This window comes from Mustela nivalis (genome assembly GCF_964662115.1).
Source record: "Mustela nivalis genome assembly, chromosome: 15".
NCBI lineage: Eukaryota > Metazoa > Chordata > Mammalia > Carnivora > Mustelidae > Mustela > Mustela nivalis.
In genome coordinates this window covers 36,045,957-36,069,100 of record NC_139034.1, presented here as the reverse complement: position 1 = coordinate 36,069,100, position 23,144 = coordinate 36,045,957, and the positions used below count along the sequence as shown (strand labels likewise).

At 39.3% G+C, this 23,144-nt stretch overlaps 1 long non-coding RNA gene across 1 annotated transcript in view; it reads right to left on the bottom strand.

Moving 5' to 3' along the window:
• LOC309849104 overlaps window positions 1-23,144 on the bottom strand; it is a 96,700-nt gene that overhangs the window by 20,941 nt on the left and 52,615 nt on the right. The window contains exon 3 of the long non-coding RNA XR_014303490.1: window positions 20,052-20,181. This is a non-coding gene — a long non-coding RNA (uncharacterized lncRNA). The remainder of the gene's footprint in view (window positions 1-20,051; window positions 20,182-23,144) is intronic.

Sequence of the window (23,144 nt, the reverse complement as noted above, 5' to 3'; positions counted from 1 at the left end):
CATGTTGTAGGGTATTGGTTCTATTAATTTATGCAGACTACTTACACACAGGGCCTTGGCCGATGGCAGGTGGCCAATAAAAAACAGTTGTGGGTATCAGTATTTTCACTAACATGAATTGGAAATGCGAGGATTAGCTTTAAGAGATTATAACGAGGTTTGATGTCTGGTACTGATATGAAGATGAGAAGACCCTCAGAAGGGAGGGCTTGCTCTCCTCCAGACCTGAACCTGCCCTGGACAAAAAAAGAGCAGCTTACAGTTGAAATATAATAAAAATCAATGGTTTTAACCTATCAGATATCTAATATGTGTTCTTTATTTTCAGCTCACTGAATCTTAATAATAATACTGCAAAGTGGCTATTTCCCCCATTTTTAAAAAGACTTTTTGGAACAGTTTTAGATTTACAACCAAATTGCAAGGGAACGGCATAAATTTCCCCATATACTGCTGGCCCCCTACATGCACAGCCTTCCCTAGTTTTCCCCATATTTTAGTGGGCAAGTGAAAGTCCAGAAGCTTACCCACGTTCCATAGCTCATAGGTGATAGAGATGGTCAGAGGGGATCTAGGCCTGCCTACTTGAGAGCCCCAGATTTTTCTTTTTCAACTCATTGCGTGAAAAGAGGTCCATCTAATACGTCTTAACTCAGAACTACAAAATGACCATAAGCCCTCCCTACTAATTTCTACACGTTAGTACTCTCCAACATTGACTCCCACTCTCTACTCTCAAACAATATTTTTTGAGCACACCAATGGAAATCTGGAATATCAGTCATGCCCAACCCAGAGGGAGAGAGACATTTTACCACACAACAAGCTGCCATTACAAGATGGTGCTCCAGATAAGCCAATTACCAGCTATTTGTCCCAAAAGAGCTTTCCTCTGGGAATAGGATTTCTCCCATCATTCCTTTTGTTCAATTCTACTGGATAAAAAACTCCTACTCCCGCACTCTTAAAATGGTCTTTGGGGCACCTGGGTGGCTCATTAGGTTAAGTAAGCCTCTGCCTTTGGCTCAGGTGTCTGTCCAATAAAAAAAAAACAAAAAACAAAACTGTATGGTCTGTATGGTCTTTGGTCAACTATTCTTCAAAAAGCAGGAAAGAATATGCAATGGAAAAAAGACAGTTTCTTCAACAAATGGTGCTGGGAAAACTGGACAGTGACATGCAGAGAAGAAACTGGACCACTTTCTTCACCACACACAAAAACAAATTCAGGGTGGATGAAAGACCTAAATGTGAGACAGGAAAGCATCAAAATCCTTTAGGAAACACAAGGAGCATCCTCTTTGACGTCGGCTGAAGCAAGTTCTTACAAGACATGTGTCTAGACGCAAGGGAAACAAAAGCAAAAATGAACTATTGGTACTTCATCAAGATAAAAAGCTTCTGCACAGCAATGGAAATAATAAACAAAATTAAAAGGCAACCTTCGGAATGGGAGAAGATATTTGTTAACCCTGTATCTGATAAGGGGTTAGTATCCATGATATATAAAAAATTTATCAAACTAACACCCTAAAAAAACAAATAATCCAGTTGAGATATGGGCAAAAGATATGAATAGAAATTTTTCCAAAGAAGACATCAGACAGCTAAGATATACATGCAAAAATGCTCAACATCACTCATCATCAGGGAATTATAAATCAGAACTACAATGAGATACCACTTCACACCTGTCAGAATGTTAAAATTAACACAGGAAACAACAAATATTGGTGAGGATGCAGAGAAAGGGGAACCGTCTTACACTGTTCGTGGGAATGCAAACTGGTGCAGCCATTCTGGAAAACAGTATGGAGGTTCCTCAAAAAGTTAAAAATATAACTACTTTACCACCCAGCAACTTCACTGGTAGGTATTTACCCAAAGGATACAAAAATACTGATTTGAAGGGACACATGTACCCCGATGTGTATAGCAGCATTATCTATAACAGGTGGAAGTAGCCCAACTGTCCACTGATAGGTGAATGGATAAAGAAGATGTGGTATATATACACAGTGGAATATTACTCAGCCATCAAAAGGAATGAAATCTTGTCATTTGCAATGATGGGGATATAGCTAGAGTATATTATGCTAAGAGCAAGAAGTCAGTCAAGAGAAAGACAAATACCATATGATTTCACTCTTATATGGAATTTAAGGAACAAAACAGATAACATAAGGGAAGAAAAGAAAGAGAGAGGGAAGCAAACCATAAGAGAGTCTTAATGATAGGGAACAAACTGAGGGTTGGTGGAATGGAGATGAGTGGGCATGGGCTAAATGGGTGATAGGTATTTAAGAAGGGCACTTGTGACAGGCACCGGATATTGCATGTAAGTGATGATCACTAAACTATACTCCTAAAACCAATATTATGCTATATATTAACTAACTAGATTTTAAATAAAAAATTGAAACATAAAATAAAAACTGGAAGGCACCTGCCTGGCTCATTTAGTAGAGTATGTGACACTGGATCTCAGGGCTGTCAATTTGACCCTCACATTGTGTGTACAGAGCACTCAAAATTAAAATCTTTTAAGAAAGCCAAATGTACTGTCTTTAATGACTTCCTAATTAAAATTAAGAAATAAAGCTGGAAGTGATTGTAGATCACATACATAAATTGAATTATTTGCAGATAGAAAAATAATGTTTACTATATGCTGGAGTTGTCTTCCTAAATAGATTATAGGTTCATTAGGTGCAGGGACTATGTCTTACTCACCCTTCTAACTCTTCTCCCTTCCCCCAACACACACATACTCTCTCTCTGTCTCTCAGTGCTCAGTACATAGTGGGTACTCAAAATGTTCTACCAGGTAATTAGATCACTAGCATATTTTACCAGGAAAACTACATATATAAGAAGAAGGATTTTTCTTGTCTCTAAGTTTTCATGCTGTTTTGTTAACTTCATCTGGGGAATATATATGTTTCACTAAGGACAAATAGACAGTTAATGTGGAGTGTTTTACTGTCTCTCAAATGTCCTGTCATGTTTGTTCAACAGGCACCCTTGGAGGACTCTTATATCTCACTATTTATCTGCTGCTGAAATAACACTGTAGCTTTTCACTGATGACAGATTGGTAATATTTTATAACTTCAGCTCTGGTTTTTTAAAAATTGATTTTGGGTATGTAACCCATGTATGTAAATCAAGATTTTAAGAGAACAAAAAGGTACACAGAAAAAAGTCTCCCATCCACCATGTTCCCCAAATTTCCAGCTGCCTTCCTCAGTTACAGCTGTTGTTACTTTCTCTATCACTCCAGAGGATGTATATATATGAACAGATACATAGTCTGTGTCTATCTCCCCTTGCTCTCCACTCTCCATCACAGGTATTAGGAAACAGTAATTCATTGCTTCTTTATTTTTTTTAATTAATTATTTTATTTATTTATTTATTTTTTTTTAGTAGTGTGGAGCCCAATACAGGGCTTGAACTCAGAATCCTGAAATCAAGACCTGAGCAAAGATCAAGAATTGGACACTTAACCTACTGAGTCACTCAGGTGTCCCCATTACTCCTGTTATTAAGAATTTCTATTCTTTGTTTTAGTGAGAGATTTTTGGAGAGGTGGGGGACACATGTGATTAAAGTTTATTTAGTACTAGTCAAACGACCATTTAATTTGTTAATCTGATTAATTAAATGAGATTTTCAAATTTAAAATGCATGGTACATTCCTGGGATGAACCATAATTGATTATGACACACTTTTCATATGTTTTGAATTTTTTAAAGATTTTTGTATCTATAATCATGAATAAATAATTTTCCTGTCTTTAATTGTCTTTATATGACTTTTGTATCATGGTTATATTTATGTCAAAATATTTGCTAGGGAGGGGGAGGAGTTAAGATGGCGAAGAAGTAGCAGGCTGAGACTACATCAGGTAGCAAGAGATATGCTAGATAGCTTATCAATCCATTGCGAACACCTACAAATCCAACAGGAGACTGAAGAGGAGAAGAGCAACAATTTTAGAAACAGAAAATTGACCACTTTCTAAAAGGTAGGACAGAGGAGAAGTGCATCTAAAGTGACAAGCAGACAGATGGCAGGGGGAGGGGTCGGCTCCTGGCAAGCAGCAGAGCAATGGAGCACAACATCAGGACCTTTAAAAGTCTGCTCCACTGAGGGACATCACTCCAGAGGCCAAACCGGGGTGAAGCCCACACAGGGTCAGTGTGGCCCCAGGTCCTGCAGGGTCACAGAAGGATCAGGGGTGTCTGAGTGCTGCAGAGCTCGCAGGTAACAGAGCAGGGAAGCCGGCTACAGAGACAGAGCCGAGAACTGAGCTCTCAGCTCGGGGTTACCTTGAACCGGTCACAGGCTGGGTGAGCTCAGAGTGCAGCCAGAGGCTAGGGAGATGGAAGTGATTGAGCGCTTTTCTCTGAGGCGCACTGAGGAGTGGGGCCCGAACTCTCGGCTCCTCTGGGCCAGAAATTGGGAGGCTGCCATTTTCTTTTCTTTCTTTTTTTTTTTTTTTAAAGATTTTATTTATTTATTTGAAAGACAGAGATCACAAGTAGGCAGAGTGGCAGGCAGAGAGAGAGAGAGAGGGAAGCAGGCTTCCTGCGGAGCAGGGAGCCCGATGCGGGGCTCGATCCCAGGACCCTGAGATCATGACCCGAGCCAAAGGCAGCAGCCCAAACCACTGAGCCACCCAGGCGCCCCGGGAGGCTGCCATTTTCATTTCCATCCTCCGGAACTCTACAGAAAGCGTTCAGGGAACAAAAGCTCCGGAAAGCAAACCCCAGCGGATTACTTAGCCCGGTCCCTGGTAAGGGTGGTGCAATTCTGCCTGGGGCGAAGACACTTGAGAATCACTACAACAGGCCCCTCCCCCTAAAGATCAACAAGAAATCCAGCCAAGACCAAGGTCACTTACCAAGGAGAACAGCGGAATTCCAGAGGAGGAGAAAGCAAAGCATGGAATTCATGGCTTTCTCCCCCATGATCTTTAGTCTTGCAGTTAATTTAATTTTTAAAAATTTTTTTTCTTCTTCTAAATTTTTTTTAACTTTTACCCTTTCCTCTATTAACTTTTTTTAACTAGTTTATCTTAATACTACCTTATATTAAAAAAAATAATAATCTTTTTTGAACCTTCATTATTAGAGTCATATTTTATCCTTCATTGTATCTAACTTTATTTTTTGTATACAAATAGGGCTTTTTCTTCTTAAAAATTTGGGGTACAACTTCTTCTAATAGATCAAAATATACCCTAAATCTAGCTGCGGGTTTGTTCTAGTCTCCAGCCTGAGCAAAATCTCTCCACTTTCTTTATCTTTATTCTCCCAAACAACTTACTTTATCAACCCCTTTTTTAAGAAATTAAAAAAAAAATTTTCATCTTTATAGGCATATTCCACCACTTCACTGTGTTTACTCTTATAGATGTTTTTCATTCTTTTAAATTTTGGGAGGTAGTTTCTTCTAAGAGACCAAAATACTCCCAAAATTAAGTGGGTGACCCTGTTCTAGTCACCAGTCTAATATATATATATATATAGATAGATAGATAGATATATTTTTCTTTTTTATATTTTTCTTTATTTGTTTTCTTTTTTTTTAAATTTTTTTCCTGAACTTCTTTTTATCCCTTTTCTCCCCCTCATGATTTGAGGTCTCTTCTGATTTGATTAAAGTGCATTTTCCTAGGGTCTTTGCCACTTTTTTAGTGTTTTATTTGCTCCTTCATATATTCTTATCTGGAAAAAATGACAACACGGAAAAACTCACCACAGGGGGGGGGGGGGGGAACAAGAGGCAGTACCAAAGGCTAGGGACCTAATCAATATAGACATTGGTAATATGTCAGATCTAGAGTTCAGAATGACGATTCTCAAGGTTCTAGCAGACTTGAAAGAATACGGCATGGAAGATATTAGAGAAACCCTCTCTGGAGATATAAAAGCCCTTTCTGGAGAAATAAAAGAACTAAAATCTAACCCAGTTGAAATAAAAAAAGTTATTAATGAGGTGCAAAAAAATGGAGGCTCTTACTGCTAGGATAAATGAGGCAGAAGAAAGAATTAGTGATATAGAAGACCAAATGACAGAGAATAAAGAAGCTGAGCAAAAGAGAGACAAACAAATACTGGACCATGAGGGGAGAATTTGAGAGATAAGTGACACCATAAGATGAAACAACATTAGAATAATTGGGATTCCAGAAGAAGAAGAAGAAGAGAGAGGGGAGCAGAAGGTATATTGGAGAGAATTACTGTAGAGAATTTCCCTAATATGTCAAAGGGAACAAGCATAAAAATCCAGGAGGTGCAGAGAACCCCCCCTCAAAATAAATAAGAATAGGTCCACACCCTGTCACCTAATAGTAAAATTTACAAGTCTTAGCGTCAAAGAGAAAATCCTGAAAGCAGCCTGGGAAAAGAAGTCTGTAACATACAATGGTTAAAATATTAGATTGGCAGCTGACTTATCCACAGAGACCTGGCAGGCCAGAAAGAACTGGTATGATATATTCAGAGCACTAAATGAGAAAAACATGCAACCAAGAATACTATATCCAGCTAGGCTATCATTGAAAATAGAAGGAGAGATAAAAAGCTTCCAGGACAAACAAAAACTGAAAGAATTTGCAAACACCAAACCAGCTCTATGGGAAATATTGAAAGGGGCCCTCAAAGCAAAGAGACACCCTAAAAGTAGTAGATCAAAAAGGAACAGAGACAATATACAGAAACAGTCACCTTACAGGCAATACAATGGCACTAAACTCATATCTCTCAATAGTTACCCTGACTGTTAATGGACTAAATGCCCCCAATCAAAAGACAAAGGGTATCAGAATGGATAAAAAAACAAAACCCATCAATATGCTGCCTACAAGAAACTCATTTTAGACCCAAAGACACCTCCAGATTTAAAGTGAGGGGGTTGAAAACAATTTATCATGCTAATGAACATCAGAAGAAGGCTGGGGTGGCAATCCTTATATCAGATAAATTAGACTTTAAGCCAAAGACTATAACAAGAGATGAGGAAGGACACTATATCATACTTAAAGGGTCTGTACAACAAGAAGATCTAACAATTTTAAATATCTATGCGCCTAACATGGGAGCAGCCAACTATATAAACCAATTAATAACAAAAATCAAAGAAACACATCAACAATAATAAAATAATAGTAGTGATCTTTAACAATCCCCTCACTGAAATGGACAGATCATCCAAGCAAAAGCTCAACAAGGAAATAAAGGCCTTAAATGACACACTGGACCAGATGGACATCACAGATATATTCAGAACATTTCATCCCAAAGCAACAGAATACACATTCTTCTCTGGTGCACATGGAACATTCTCCAGAATAGATCACATCCTGGGTCCTAAATCAGGTCTCAACCAGTATCAAAATATTGGGATCATTCCCTACATATTTTCAGACCACGATGCTCTGAAGCTAGAACTCAATCACAAGAGGAAATTTGGAAAGAACCCAAATACATGGACACTAAACAGCATCTTTCTAAAGAATGAATGGGTCAATCAGGAAATAAAAGAAGAATTGAAAAAATTCCTGGAAACAACTGATAATGAAAACACAATGGTTCAAAATCTGTGGGACACAGTAAAGGCAGTCCCGAGAGTAACATATATAGCGGTACAAGCCTTTCTCAAAAAACAAGAAAGGTATCAAGTACACAACCTAAACCTACACCTAAAGGAGCTGGAGAAAGAACAAGAAAGAAACCCTAAACCCAGCAGGAGAGGAGAAATCATAAAGATCAGAGCAGAAATCAATGAAATAGAAACCAAAAATCAACAGAACAAATCAACAAAACTAGGAGCTGGTTCTTTGAAATAATTAATAAGATTGATAAACCCCTGGCCAGATTTATCAAAAAGAAAAGAGAAAGGACCCAAATAAATAAAATCATGAATGAAAGAGGAGAGATCAAAACTAACACCAACGAAATACTGACAATTATAAGAACATACTATGAGCAACTCTACACCAACAAATTTGACAATCTGGAAGAAATGGATGCATTCCTAGAGGCATATAAACTACCACAACTGAACCAGGAAGAAATAGAAAACCTGAACAGACCCATAACCAGTAAAAAGATAGAAAAAGTCATAAAAAATCTCCAATCAAACAAAAGCCCAGGGACAGACAGCTTCCCAGGGGAAGTCTACCAAACATTTAAAGAAGAATTAATACCTATTCTCCTGAAACTGTTCCAAAAAACGTTTTTGTTTTGTTTTGTTTATTTGTTCCAAACAAACGCATTTTATGAGGCCAGCATCACCTTGATCCCAAAACCAGACAAGGATCTCATCAAAAAAGAGAATTACAGACCAATATCCTTGATGAACACAGATGTGAAAATTCTCACCAAAATACTAGCCAATAGGATCCAACAGTACATTAAAAGGATTATTCACCACGACCAAATGGGATTTATTCCAGGACTGCAAGGTTGGTTCAACATCCACAAATCAATCGATGTGATACAATACATTAATAAAAGAAAGAACAAGAACCATATGATACTCTCAATAAATGCTGAAAAAGCATTTGACAAAGAACAGCATCCCTTCCTGATCAAAACTCTTCAGTGTAGGGATAGAGGGTACATACTTCAATATTATCAAAGCCATCTATGAAAAACCCACCGCAAATATCATTCTCAATGGAAAAAAACTGAGAGCTTTTCCATAAGGTCAGGAACATGGCAGGGATGTCCATTATCACCACTGCTATTCAACATAGTACTAGAAGTCCTAGCCTTAGCAATCAGACAACAAAAGGAAATTAAAGGCATCCAAATCAGCAAAGAAGAAGTCAAACTATCACTCTTTGCAGATGATATGGTACTATATGTGGAAAACCCAAAAGGCTCCACTCCAAAACTGCTAGAACTTGTACAGGAATTCAGTAAAGTGTCAGGATATAAAATCAATGCACAGAAATCAGTTGCATTTCTCTACATCAACAACAAGACAGAAGAAAGAGAAATAAAGGAGTCAATGCCATTTACAATTGCACCCAAAACCATAAGATACCTAGGAATAAACCTAACCAAAGAGGCAAAGATTCTATACTCAGAAAACTATAAAGTACTCATGAAAGAATTTGAGGAAGACAAAGAAATGGAAAAATGTTCCATGCTCCTGGATTGGAAGAACAAATATTGTGAAAATGTCTATGCTACCTAAAACAATCTACACATTTAATGCAATCCCTATCAAAATTCCATTCATTTTTTTCAAAGAAATAGAACAAATAATCCTAAAATTTATATGGAACCAGAAAAGACCTTGAGTAGCCAAAGGAATATTGAAAAAGAAAGCCAAAGTTGGTGGCATCACAATTCCGGACTTTAAGCTCTATTACAAAGCTGTCATTATCAAGACAGTATGGTACTGGCTCAAAAACAGACACATAGATCAATGGAACAGAATAGAGAGCCCAGAAATAGACCCTCAACTGTATGGTCAACTAATCTTCAAACAAAGCAGGAAAGAATGTCCAATGGAAAAAATACAGCCTCTTCAACAAATGGGTGTTGGGAAAATTGGACAGCCACATGCAGAAAAATGAAATTGGACTACTTCCTTACACCACACATGAAAATAGACTCAAAATGGATGAAGTACCTCAATGTGAGAAAGGAATCCATCAAAATCCTTGAGGAGAACACAGGCAACAACCTCTTTGACCTCAGCGGCAGCAACTTCTTCCTGGGAACATCACCAAAGGCAAGGGAAGCAAGGGCAAAAATGAACTATTGGGATTTTATCAAGATCAAAAGCCTCTGCACAGCAAAGGAAACCATCAACAAAACCAAAAGATAGTTGACAGAATGGGAGAAGATATTTGCAAACAACATATCAGATAAAGGGCTAGTATCCAAAATCTATAAAGAGCTTAGCAAACTCAACACCCAAGGAACAAATAATCCAATCAAGAAATGGGCAGAGGCCATGAACAGACATTTCTGTGAAAAAGACATCCAGATGGCCAACAGACACATGAAAAAGTGCTCCACATCACCAGCAACAGGGAAGTACAAATCAAAACCACAATGAGATACCACCTCACACCAGTCAGAATGGCTAAAATGAACAAGTCAGGAAATGACGGATGTTGGCGAGGATGCGGAGAAAGGGGAACCCTCCTACACTGTTGGTGGGAATGCAAGCTGGTGCAACCACTCTGGAAAGCAGCATGGAGGTTCCTCAAAAAGTTGAAAATAGAGCTACTCTATGACCCAGCAACTGTACTCCTGGGTATTTACCCCAAAGATACAAACGTAGTGATCCAAAGCGGCATGTGCAACTGAATGTTTATAGCAGCAATGTCCACAACAGCCAAACTATGGAAAGAACCTAGATGTCCATCAACAGATGAGCGGATAAAGAAGAAGAGGTATACATATACAATGGAATACTATGCAGCCATCAAAAGAAATGAAATCTTGCCATTTGTGACGATGTGGATGGCACTACAAGGTATTACACTTAGCGAAATAAGTCAATTGGAGAAAAACAACTATCATATGATCTCCCTAATATGAGGAAGTGGAGATGCAATGTGGGGGATTTGGGGAGTAGGAAAACAAAAAATGAAACAAGATGGGATCACGAGGGAGACAAACCATAAAAGACTCAATCTCCAAAAACAGAGTGAGGGTTGCTGGGGGGAGGAGGGACGGGAGAGGATGGTGGGGATATGGACATTGGGGAAGGTGTGTGCTGTGATGAGTGCTGTGAAATGTGTAAACCTGGCGATTCACAGACCTATACCCCTGGGGATAAAAATACATTTTATGTTTATTAAAAATTGTTTTAAATTTAAAAAAAATAATAAGCTGGATACCTAGTTCATATTTCCAGTCATTTCTCTTTTCTAATATTAGCATTTAAGATTATAATTTTCCCTCAAAGTTTTGTTTAATTGCATTTCATAAGTTTTTGTTTTTTAAAGATTTATTTGTCAGAGAAAGAGAGTGAGAGAGAGAGAGAGCCCAAGCAGGGGGAGTAGCACACAGAGGGAGAAGCAGGTTCCCTGGTGAGCAAAGAGCCTGATGCAGAACTCCATCTCAGAATCCTGGGATCATGACCTGAGCCGACATTTAACCAACTTAGCAGATATTTAACCAACTGAGCCACCCAGGTGTCCCAACATTTCACAAGTTTTGAAGTGCAGTATTTTCATTAAATTCTCACTATTTTAACATTTCAGTTATGACTTATTCTGTTACACCTGAGTTATATGAAGTATATTTTAAAATTCAAAATGTATTTTCATAATTGTTTACATTATCATAATTAATTTGATGATTGTGTTATAACTTAATTTTATAACTTTTTAAAAATTTTTGAGACTTCCTTTATGGTCCAGTATGGGTAATTTTTGTAATTATTGTATATGGGCCTGAAGGAATATTATTATTATTATTATTATTATTATTAATATAATTAATATATTATTATAATATTAATATTATTCTCTAATTTTGAAGTGCAGAATTCTAAACATATTCATGAAATTGAACTTGGTGGGTACCAAAGGTTGCTACTGACTTGGAATTAGTTTGATTTAATGCTCTTGACGTGTGTATTCCCTGATGGTGCAGATAAAGTAAATTTGAACCTCAGACCCACCTGAAGGCAAGGCTGTGGTGAAAAAAAGATGATGACGACGACGACCATGAATTTTCTTCTTTCAACTTTCCACCTGGAGCCATGTCAAGTGGCTTTCCTTGTTGAAAGCAGGCCAATCTTTTTCCTAAGCCACCCACTAAAGACACCTGTCTTATGAATTGACCTGTGCTTCACATCTCCTCATCCTGTCTAGGTTCAAGGTCAAGCTAAGATCTGCTCCAAGTAAACCCAGGCATCATTCTGCAAATTCTAGAGGACTTGTTTTTCTTTTCTAGATTTGCCAGTAAGTCAGTTCTGGTGTTAGTATCCTATTATTGGCTTCTGAATATTTCTCTCATTTTTTTGTGCAAGGTTTGCAATGCTAAGCTATATCCAGCTCTTTTTGCAGTGGAAGGACCTTTTCTAATGCCTAGGCTGCATGGAAGTGTTTGGTACCTCACGCCACCCCCATTACACCTGAGACTGTACTTGTTGGAATTTATCCCTGGCTCCCAAATTGCCAATTCTAATAGTCCCCTCTCTGTTCCTAATTCATATCACCTCTTTGCAACACTAATTATGTTTTGAAGAGCACCTTTGCTTTGAAGAGCTTTCTTCTCTGGAGTTTTCACTACCATTCTAAGGACTCATCACCGGATCCTTGCTGACTCTTTTCTCCCTTATTCAGCCTCTTATTCTTGAAGTAGCCTTGGGTCTGGTCCTAGGCCCCCTTCTTTTCTCCATCTACATTTTCTCCCTAACTGAGCTCATCCACTTCATGGATTTGAATAGCCCTTGAAAGCTTATAGTATCTAAATCCTACTGTCTTCCTTGACCTTTCCCCTGATCTCCAGTCCTGCACAGCAAACTGCCTGCTTAACATACAATGCCTATCTTACAGCATCTCAAACTCAACAGGTCTTAAACCCTTGAGATCCCCATCAAAATGCATTTATTGCCCAATCTTCCCTAGTCTCTTCCAAGACCCAGAAGTCAACTGAACTTTTCGCCCAACCCCATGTTACTTCACATCTTCTTTTTTATGTTAGTCACTGTAAAGTACATCATTAGTTTTTGATGCAGTGTTCCATGATTCATTGTTTGTGTATGACACCCCGTGCTCTGTGAAATATGTGCCCTCCTTAATACCCATCACTGGGCTAACCCATTCCCCGACTCTCCTCCCCTCTAAACCCTTCAGTTTGCTGAAATCCAGATTTCTTACCATGACACACAAGACCCTACTTTCTCTAATTTACCAGCTAGACCCTTGTCCTCTCGGCTCCTAATGCTCATTCTGAAGTTAAGCACTCTGCCCTTGTTGCCTTTTCCTCTGGAATGCTCTTTCTCTGGCTCTTCACATGGCCACACCGTCTCACCTTCAGATGTGAGCTGACACGCCATCTTCTCAGAGAGATGCTCCTTGATTATCTTATTTAAACTAGCAATTCCCCCATTTCCTCAAAACCCCAGTTATACTCACTTATGGGATGCCACTTGTTTTCTTTCTAGCACTTATCATACGGGAGTAATCTATTTGCTTATTTATTTATTGTATAGCTTTCCTCACTTGATTACAGTTCCAGAGAGTAGAAATCTGCCTTAATCACTGTTGGCACACAGTATACACAAAATAAATCTCTGTTAAATGAGTTGTTATACTGAGTCCTTACCAAACATTGGTCTGTTTTAACCCTGAAAATAAGCATGTGAGATATAGGAAGCCTTCTCCTCTAAAGCCACTTCTTCTCCCAAATGGAGACATGTAGCTATATCATGGAAGCTCAGAGGTTTGGCCTGTACAACCCATTACAACAATTCTCTTTCCTGCCCTCAACTGTCTAGCAATCACTTGAAAATCTAGTAAGAAAAGCCAGAATTGGCCTAACAACTTGGTCTTTCCTTTTTATTCAGTGGATATTACATGAGATTATTTTCAACAGTCCTTCAGAGTCCAGAGACCTAGAGATGGAAATCAATAATCAAAACAGAGCAATGTAATGTCAATATGCAACACAAAATATTTATACCTTTACACTTGTGAATTTTCCTCTATAGAAATGCACATGACTGACACCTACCCAATGATTTACAAATAGAAGTATATTTTGAATACATAAATATATATGAAAAATGTAAATCACATTTTAAATTTTTCAATAAATTATCTATAGCCCATCAATAGTCCTTCGTTTTAATGTGTTTCTCTGTAAACTCAACCAATCAGAGCCTGAGATAGAAAACACTACAGTACATGTCAGCTCCATTAGGATTGAAGACCAAGCTTCAGTTCACTAAAATTCACAGGTACAACATGCTCATTAGAGAAACAGGACTCCAAAAAACAGAAGTCAGTTGCATCTGAAAGACAAGGCAAGTTTCAGCTCCAAGGTGAAAGGAGTGGCAAGGACTTTGTAGCTTAGTTTTAAACATGGGACAACCTGGTCAGTTCTTCCCTGTGTGCCTCATGGAGTAAATACATAAGGCTGAACCAAAGAAACCATGTGATAAAGGACTTTTTTTTCTCACTGGTAACCAGAGGGCTGAAATAGAAATGATTTTTAATCCAGTGTCACTGAATTTAACTTACTTAGCATTAGAAGGAGACATAAGGTAGCCATGCCTCATCTCAGTTTAATGAATTTGTGGATTCTGAAGACAGATACCAAAAGATGACTCATTGTTTATCCAAGTAACACCCAAAGAAGAACCAGTGGAGGTGCAGGCACTTCTGTCAATAGGAGACTCTTGAACTGATTTTTCATTTGCTGGTTCTCCTTCCTTCATTTGTCTTCAAATGGAAATGTGTTTGAACCAAAGTTCTTCCCCGTGCTCATGTGTGCATGCTGGCAGGGATGGGTGATGGGAGAAAATATAGTCCTTTCTGGATTTCATTTAAAGCAAGGACAATCTGCTGTTTATCTGGGTGTTTGGATGAGAGGAGAGGAAGGAAGAAGGTATAACTGCAGTTCGCACTTAGTGACTGTCTGTGCTGTGGCAAGCACTAGACTGTACAGTAGTCACATTACCTCTTCCCTTTACAGTGAGGAAATGAAGCCCAGAAAGGGGTGTCTCCTTGCCCTTGCTCCCATAGTCTGTGCAAGTATATGTGCAGGAATCTGAACCCCAGTCCCTGAATTCGAAGCCATGCTCCTCTACCACATGGACTTGTCAACTTTCTTCTCTTCCGAAGGGCTGGAATTCTCTTCCCTTTGAGTTGACTATAGAAGAATCATTCCACTTTCTCATTTTTCCAAGCGAAAAAAATATATACACATCAAACTCCCTGCAGCCTTCCTACAGTAGTTTCCTATTGCTTCTATAACAAACTACAACAACATCTTGGTAACTGAATACAACGCAAATATAGTCTCTTGAAGTTCTGGAGACTGGAAGTACAAAACAAGTCTGATGGAACTAAAATCAAGGTGTTGGCAGTGCTGGTTCCTTCTGGAGGCTCCCGGGGTAAATCCATTCCTTGTCTTTCCCAGGTTCTAGTGTCTGCCAGCTTGTGGACATATGATTCCAATCTCTACTTCTGTGGTCATCCCTGACTAGGGATGTAATAGAATATGGTATCAGAGACTTAGGCAGGGGCTAGCTCAAACAGAACTGGATAAGCCAGGTTTCATGATATTTCCATTGCTGAAGACATCCAATTACAGATGATCAGGAGAAACTGATTATATGAGTATAGACTGCAGGGGACAGGTTGGTGTTATGGATAATAATTTTGGAGTCATTGTGTATAAATGGTATTTTATGCAATATGATTGAATGAAATTGTCTAGAGAATGAGCACAGAGAGTACCTAGAGCACTCTACCAAGCAAGAAAGAGGAACTAAGTATCGGATTTGGCAATGTGGAAATGGACAATGACATTGACAAGAGTCATGTGAATGGAGTGAATACAGATGGCTTGATTGAAGTGGGTTCAAAAAAGAATATATTAGTAGCTCTTTTTTTTTTTTTTTAGAATGGTTTATCAATATCTAATAAAGTTACAAATGAAGGTACCTGTGATCCAGCAATTCCATTTCTTTCAAAGGCAAGGCTGAGGCAATGGTAGATTTCGCTGATGGAAAATGGTACATTTCACTGGGCATAAACTGAAGGTTTGAGTTGTTGAAAACAAGTAAGAGCTTGAGTCAGATCAAGTGAGTGAATGATGGCCCCCAAAGATATCCATGTCCAATCCCCAGAAATTGAATGTTATCCTACACAGAAAAAGGGTCATTAAAGATATTGGGGCAAGGGGGATCATCCTGGATTATTGGGATGATCCCTAAGGGCAATCACAGCTATCCTTATGAGGACTAGAGTCTCTATTACTCTTCCCTTTGCTCATTATGCCTGGCTGGCCCCTTATTCTCTTCAAATTTGGCAAACACACTGCTACGTCAGAGTCTTAGCACTTATGTTTCTTCCATTTTGAATGACTTTGCCCAGATATTTATGTGGCTTTTTCCATCACTCCATTCGGGTATCTGCTTTTAAATGCCACATCATCAGAGAAGACTTTGTTGACCTTGTACCCCCAAACAGGAGTTTTTATTAGAGCAGCCCAGAAATTTCTATCTTTCCCCTTTGCCTACTTTATTTTTCTTCATGGGATTCACCACTTCCTGACACTATTATATATTCATTGTTTCTATGTTTTAATTGCCTGTCTTGCCCCATAGAGCGTAAGTTCCTTATAATCCAGGACTCTATCTTGTTTATTATTATACTTCCTATGCCTAGAAGAGTGTCTGGCACATAACAGGAATTCAATAAAAATCTGTTGGATAAATGGATGAATCTTGGCTCTTACAATTCCTCAGTGTAAGACCTCTGCTCTATGTGGATTGGTAACTTGCTGCCTCCTGAATCTACCCTGTCCATGCTTCTGGTCTACCACTGCTAGAAAACCAACCACTCCTTCCAAATGGTACCTATCTTAAAAGGCACCTCTTTCATGAAAATTTCCTCAATCAAAATTAAAATCAGAACAAAATCTGCACCCTCTGAACACCTGTTGCTTTCATCATATATGTCCTTTATGTGTCTTTATATATATATTTTTTCATTTTTGTATTCACTAGTTATATGTCTGCAGGATTAACCATTTCATGTATTTTTGACCTTAAATTCTTCCAGAGAGGGTTCTGTGTCCTTCCTCTGCCAAATATTCTCCCCAAATCCCATCTATATATGTTTGACACTTTTATTTTATTTTTTAATTTTTTAAAATTTTCTTTTAATTCTAACATAGTTAACAGTGTTACATTAGTTTCAGGTGTACTATATAGTGATTCAACAATTCCATACACCACCCAGTCAGTGTTCATCATGACAAAAGCACTCCTTAATCCCCATCACCTATTTAACCCATGCCCCCACCCACCTCCCCTCTTGTAACCATCAGTTTGTTCTCCATAGTTGAGTGTTTCTTGGTTTGTCTCTCTCTCTCCCTTCTTATTTTTTTTCTTTGCTCGTTTGTTTTGTTTCTTAAATTCCACACATGAGTGAAACTGTATGGTATTTGTCTTTCTCTGACTTATTTTGCTTAGCATTATACCCTCTCTGACTTATTTGCATGTCATTGCAAATGGCGGGATTTTATTCATTGTGATGGCTGAATAATATTCCACTGTGTGTGTGTGTGTGTGTGTGTGTGTGCATGTGCACCACCTCTTCCTTATCCATTCATCTACTGATGGACACTTGGGCTGCTTCCATAATTTGGCTATTGTAAATGACCCTGCTATAAACATTATAAACACACATACACGTGTGTACGTATCCCTTTGAATTAGTATTTTTGTATCCTTTGGGTACCTGGTAGAGCAACTGTTGCTCTATTTTTAACTTTTTGAGGAACCTCCATACTTTTCTCCATAGTGGCTGTACCTGCTTGCATTCCCACAAACAGTGCAAGAGGATTCCGTCATTGCCAACAATACTTTTTTAAAATAAATGAATAAATAAATGAAATAAAGGTATGCTGGTGATGTTAATAATAAACTTTCAACAAACTAGTTTCCAGTTTTAGATATATGGCAAAATTTAAGAATATTACTAAACTTAATATTAAGATTAAATTAAATTAAGATTTCTCCATCTGACAATTTCTTTTAATTTTTTCATGACCCAACTTATATATCACAACCTCCACATCATTCATCCCTCCTTCCATCCATTCATATAGTAATGTTAGCTACCATTCATTTGAAAATGTCTGTACTCTCCTTACACTGTTCCATTTTATAGATGAAGAAATTGGGCTTAGAGGGTGTAAGCTCATATTCTAAAGGGGTAACAGAAACACAAACAAGTAATTACAAAACAATCTGTATACTGAATAGAGAAATTTAAGGGCTACCCTAAGGACAGTGAGGATAATGCACCCAACTCTGCCTACCCTTCAGGAAGGTAGGGTGGTCAGAGGGGATTCACAGATAAAGGTGATCATCCCAACTGAATTCTGATGGATGAATGAAAATTATCTAGACAGGTTAAGAAGCCAAGGAAGTAAGACACATGGAAGATCAGTGGCATGATATCATTGTAGTGATGGGCGCTAAAGCCTTTTTACAGCTCCCATCACTTTTCGCGAATGCTTCTAGCATGAATACCACACCATGTTGTAAATGTGAGTTCAGAAGTTGGTCTCCTTGACTAGGAACTGTTCTCTTCATTTATGTAACTACCTTTGTGCCCAGCACTGTGCCTGACATGAAGGTCACCTTCCCTAACTTTGGGCTGCTTAGGTGGCTACCAGGACTGCTGGCTAGCTGGATGATATATGGAGATGCGATTTCTGGTTTGGCCCTTTTTAGGGCATATCCCTGTAAGTAAACATATCAGAGTAGCAGCCATAGGGGGCTTTGGGCAGGAAGGAAGAAGTCATCAAACATGAGGAAGAACCAGGTAAGTTCCGAGCCCCTGCAAAAAAGCACAGCCTGCTCCCAGGTTGTGCAGGATGCCTCTGCCCTTGAAAAGCCTCATCTCTAACAGTTTCCTCATCCAAGCCTCTATGTTGCAAAGTAACAATAATAACACTTAGATTGAGAAATAATAAGATGAATTTAGGAAATCACTTTGAAAAACCTGAACTGGAAGATGCCATGTAGAATAAACTATACTTATTCTATGAAAAGCAGGGAATCCAAAATGCCCTGGTTCACTAATGAAAGGATCTTTCTATTTTCTAATTCCTTAGCTTTCTAACTGCAGGGGTGACTGCTGGCAAAATCTGCCCTCCACCTCCAGCTTCTGAACAAAGTCAAGAAATCAACATTATAATCATGCATTGTTTCCATAGCAAAGGATCCCACAGCTCAGAGCAAAACAGCACTTTCTAGGATGTTGCCAGAGTGTATGTGGCAAAGAAAGATTAATTAGCCTCCCATTAATTGACAGTATTTCCCTCACATCTGCTTGGGCCTGATGTGAGTTTAAGTGTCTCTATTTAAGTGCCTAAAGCTGATTGAACATGTATAAAATTTAAGAACCCTTTCTAAACCTCAGAGAGGCCTGGGACCTGAGTTCCCTTTCAATAGTAGCGATGTTTTGAGAAAGGGTTGGGGGGGTGGGGGGGGGGTGGCTAGTGAATCCTGGAGAGGCAACAGAGACTAGGGAGTAAGACACTGGGAGAAGGAAGAAGAACTGGAGCAGGAGATAAGAGGTTAAGTCTCTGGCTCTCTAATAAGCAGCCATGACGCTGGCAAACCACACCACTCCTTTGGACTTCTCTTCTTGCTCTGGTGTTAGATTAAACCAGTGGTTTTCTACCGGGGTTTCTCAGAGTCCTAGAAGTTTCAGAGTCCCCCTTAGGTATCTTCTTGATTCTAGAGCATTGTTGTCCAATTGAACTTTTGTTCAACAGAACTTTCTGCTATGATGGAGATTTTCTACCCATACTGTCAAATTGGTAGTCACTCACCCCTAATGGCTATTAAGTGCTTAATATATAGCTAGTGCCACCGAGAAACTGAATTCTAAATTTTATTTAATTAATTTTAATTTAAAAACTCCGTGTGGTGAGTGGCTGTAATATTGGGCCATGCAACTCTTAAAGGCTCTGAGTTGGGATCTAAACAGGCAGGGTCCAGGATTTACCCTACTCCTGCTTCAATGAGAACATGTCAGTCTTTCTCAGTTTTTAGTAATATGCTTCCACAGCAGTTTCCCCAAACAAAACGTTTCATAGCTAAAAAGCACTGGAAAACTACTAGACTAAATAATCTCCAAAGCCCTTACATTTTGAAAGCTCTTAATCCGATGGTCTTCATGTCCTTTGTACACAGCAAGGACCACTCTTCTGGGTATGGAGGAAAAATGAGACCACCTCCATTACTGTCATACCCCATTCTGCCTGACATGGGGCAAGATGCTCATGCAGCTGATGTGGCCTCTTACCTGAAGAGGATCTCGGGTCCTTTGACAGGGCAAAGGCCTTTCGTGATGGTCTCAGCTGCTCCATCCAACTTGCTACCCAGGAACTGCTCATGGCCCTTTGTGGCTTTTGCTGGCCCTACAGACCCAGACTCTGGCAAGAAAAAGGAAACAGAGGCCAGAGAAACTCTGAATGTAGTTAACGCTCTTAGTCTCTTAGGTTTCTATTTTCACAAAGCTTGGAAAGAGGAGCTGGAGATTTCCAAAGTAGATGCCAGAGCTCTGTCAAGCTACCCCAGGGCACCCACTGCCATCAGCCCAGGTTTAGAGGACTGTCGCTCCTGGAGTCAAGGCTGGGCTGGTCATAGATTGAAGGTGATCAAAGTAGAGTCTGTGAATATATATACATAGTGAGGTTTGGGGTAACTCTGTCAAGGTGTGAGCCCTGAGCTATAAGCTCAAAAATGACACCATCTATGAGTTAGGAGTCTCACCTGAATTTTTAAAGTATATCTGTGAGATGAGCAAAAAGTGAGGTCCAGAACATTTTGATTCCCAGAACATGCCTACAAAATAACAAACCTCACAATATAGAGCTTGTCTCACAGAAAGTGCCAATATCTCTATGTGTGACCGACTCCTAAAGGGAAGGGAGGAAAAGATTACACAGTTCCTAGAGCAGTCATGTAGTGAGGGGTTGTAGGAAAGGAATAGTGAACTCCCTTACAGAGCTCACACAGCTCCTTCAATTATACTTCCACAGACTCCCTTCAAAGCTTTCTCTCAGACAAAGGTAAGTCATTACCAGTAACCTTCCAGAAACCTTTTATAAGAAGAAACGGCTGTGATTTTCCATCTTTCTCGACCAAACTAAAGCAAACAGTGGTGCTTGTTGAAGTTTAAGTCAATACCCTCACCAAAGACTATGACTGAGAGATCATAGCATTGTATATATTCTTCCAACTCTATGTTCTCACTCAGAGCAGAAAATGTTGACAACAGCCTTGTCTGTGGCCATGTGCTTGGGTGAAGGCTTTGTAAAAACACAGAAGGTGGCATTTTGGGGAGGACTTGCCACACGAGTGTCATTTGCTGTAATTTTCTTAGCTTTATCACATTTCTGGTCATCTCTTCTTATAGATATAACATGTTATATCACTTTCACCAAGAAAACTAATTAGTGAAAGACTGATTTTAAGGGACTATGTGACAGTCACAAACATCTACCCTTCCTTCTCACCAAGCCTCAGGTTTCCATCATCCAGCACCACCAGCTCCACACCCATCACACACACATCAAATAGACACCCTTTTCAGGCCCCTTATTTCATCACTGTCAATGTTCTTTGCATCCGTTACACAGCAAGAGAAGCTCTGAGACTTTCAAGTTATGCTGTTGTCTAGTTGGAAAGAGCACCCATACCCTTGCCAACTGGTTTTCTACTCCTTTGATCCACCCACCAGTCACATAGGGCTGTGGTGAATTCCCTTGGTATTTCTGTGGAAATAAAAGTAGGTGGGATAACCCTCCCCATCCCATCCCCATCAATACCAGGAACTATTTCTACAGAGATTTCTATCAAGTCTCTTCCCCAAAAGCAGCTGCCTGCAGTTGAGCACCCCCCAACTATAGGGGCGAGTTGTTGGCATGTCACATATTTGGGTGTGTTGCCACTGAACTCGAGCCCCCAAAGTAATAACATCATCTCTTCATTCAGTTAACAAGCTACTCCCAGAAAACTACAGCAACTGCAGGGACGTTATTTTAAAGGAAGTCGTCAGGAGGAAGCAGTTTCCAATAACGTGGTTGTTTCTGTCCACTGCTCTACCGCTTATGAGAATCTCATGCCTCCTTCACCATTCTATCTCCCATGTCTTGCCCTGACCCTGGCTCCCGGCTGGTGAATGAGTGAATGAATGAATCAGTGAATGAATGAATGAAGCTGAGCATAGATGAAAAGTAAGGCTACATTTTCAAATTAGACTTTGGAATAATAATTAGCATAGCTCCTTTCCCCCCTTATCCTTAGGTTTTGGCCTGGATCATATTTCAACTATTCAGAATTTCTTCTTGGAATGGGCTTCTCAAGTACAATAGGCATATTTTGTCTAGGGTGCCCCATGCTTTATGCTTATTCTTGAAGAACTAGATAATGCTGTTTTATGTGTGTAAGGAGATGACTGAGAAGGTCATGTTGTGAGCCAGGGTTTCTCCAGAGAAGCAACACACAGAGGCTCCTTTGCTCACTCTGTAGCTGTTCTGACCACTTTGCAGGTGTTCCTGTTGGTGGCTCAGTTCTTGGGGCCAGGCTTCAGATAGAGACATGCACAGATAGGCTGTCCATCTCCATCTACTAATAACAGTACTGCCACGTAGAAAGGGGACCTCCAGAATGCTCCTCTCAGCCCTGCCTGAAATCCCACATGCCGAATCAAGGGTAGTGTATTCCACCTTAATTCTAAGTTCACTAATCCTCAAAGATGTACAACAGTTGCCCAGGCTACCAAGAAAAAGCACCAGACTGTGTAGGGGGCAAGGGCAGGCTGCCACCAAATGGGCCACTTTGGCATAGCGATTATTTGGGGTGTTATACATAAACGATGAATCTTGGAACACTACATCAAAAACTAATTATGTACTGCATGGTGACTAATAGAACATAATAAAAAATAAATTAAAAAAAAACAATAAATAAAAGTATGTTTTAAATGAATAAATAAATAAATAAATAAATAAACGCAAGTTACTTAAGAGACAGCCAGTGCAAGCAGGACACTCAGACCCTCCTCTGTCCTCTGGAAAGGAGCACGTAAATGTCCCATGGGAAAGGCACCCTGTACCAAGAGATAAAGAAACAACCTCATCACCAGAGACAGGGGATTTAAAACCCAGAATGCTGGATAAGCAACCCTTGTTACTTTCTACTAATTGATGACTCCAGCCTAAATTCTGTTTAGAATTCCTTCCCAGCCGAAGCTCCCAACGTTAACTTTTCTTTGTCTCGTCAATTCTTCACAGATTTATTGTGTCTTTGTCTAGAAAGTATAAAAATTGTCTGCCTTGGTCATTCCTTTAGGACTCCCTTTCATTATGGGGCCTCCATGTGCACGTCATAA